Here is a 1,712-nt window from a genome sequence, read left to right on the forward strand (position 1 = left end):
ATGGGAGTAGGCTCTGGAAACGTCTGCTAAACCTTTTGAGATTTTTTTCTCTAATTTTTTTATATGTTTTATTTCCCAATTTGGAGCTTGTTCACACTTTTCCTGTTTATTTCTAATCTTTTAGAAGCAGTCCTTGACCTTTTACAATTAAAGTTACTTTATGCATTCTAAGAATAATTAAAAATGTATCTTTATTTCCCAAATAATACAAATAAACTTTTATCAGCTTGATTCTGATAAAACCCTGCTAACTTATCAGCAATTATGTTGCCATATGACTGCATCTTCTAAACCACATGTATTTTAGTTACTGATATCAAGTACCAGGAATGCTTGCCCAGTTATCTCCGTGTTTACCTGTCTGTTTACTCCAGGTTCTTGCTTCCTTGGGTCAAGTCCATGGTTTCCTGGATTCCTGGGCAACTTCTTTCCTGGTTTTCTCTCCAGTTTCACTGGATGACATCCTTCACTTCCTATGAAATACGAACATACACTGTTCTGAATATGCACTTTCAATAGATTCATTTGCCTTCAGATCTGCTCACAATGAACAGATCTTGACCCTTACCACATCTGTCACCCGAATCCTCGATCCCACATGGTTTTCTGATAAGAACAGATACTACACTTGATCTTAGCCAAAAGGCCGAGAAGCGATCCCACATGGTTTTCTGAAGGAGCGTTGTGTCCCTTCTTAACCGCAAGCCCTCCCAGGGGCACTCTAAGTTCAGGCTTCCCTACCTGCTACTCCCACTTCCACTCACCTCTCCCAGGAGGTCCCCCTTCCTACCGCCTGTCCAATTCATTCGTTCGTATGGGCTTATGGCACTGAATGTCGTTACTTCCCTTTGTAACCATCTCCCTTTGCAGAAGAATTAAATATGTTCATTCTCAACCCCACTCTCCTGTAAATCCAGAAACACCCACTGGGTTGTCTAGTCTTTCTTGGTACAAATTTACTCAATGTCCAGCCTCAACCCTGCTGTCCCCCTCACAACAATCCATGCTAACAACCACGGGGATTTATCTATGATTTAAGAGACAGAGCCTGCTTCCTCGGGTCTGGGTACTTACAGTGGTCTGTAAGCTTCTCTCCCCACCCCCGATTTGACCTACAAACTATCACTCTCCAGGTCCTGGCTGAGATGACAGCTTCTGTGAGGATTTTTGAATCATCTCTCAGGTGAGTTAAGGTTGTCTCTGCTCCCAAAGCAAGGGCACTTACTGTCATAGCCATGACCACGTGTCCTGTGATTTTCTTTTGTTTTGTGCAGCCACTGGACTGTGAGACTCACAACAAGCAGTGACTGTGAGTTTTGTCCTTGCATTGTCAGTTCTGAGCTTATCACCTGCATCCTATCTGGTGCCAGGATAATATGCACTGAGCTAAAAAAAAAAAAAAAAAAAAGCTAAGTATGTGTTTGAAATAAAGATACTCCTTTAGACTTGTTAATATGCTTTTCTCCTTTCCAACTATGACCTCTACTCTTAGTTTAGCATTTGCTTTTACCTGGGGAGAGGATTACACAGAATAATACTAACCCCACCGTCAGATTGCTTTCCTGAGAAAGTGACGTACGAATGTTTATAAAGCCTTCTTACCATTTCAGTAACCGAGGATGGAGAACTTAGCTCTGAAAACTTCTTCTAGGGCACCTGGATGGCTTCATCGATGGGATGTGCAGCTCTTGATTTGAGGGGTCGTGAGTTCA

General features: G+C 42.2%; 1 pseudogene; it reads right to left on the minus strand.

Annotated features, from left to right (window-relative positions):
* Nucleotides 1-456: 456 nt before the first annotated feature.
* On the minus strand, nt 457-658 carry LOC123391495 (annotated as a pseudogene).
* Nucleotides 659-1,712: the final 1,054 nt, after the last annotated feature.

The sequence above is a fragment of the Mustela putorius genome, unplaced genomic scaffold (genome assembly GCF_011764305.1).
Source record: "Mustela putorius furo isolate JIRA1106 unplaced genomic scaffold, ASM1176430v1.1 tig00000228_pilon_pilon_pilon, whole genome shotgun sequence".
NCBI classification, from domain to species: domain Eukaryota; kingdom Metazoa; phylum Chordata; class Mammalia; order Carnivora; family Mustelidae; genus Mustela; species Mustela putorius.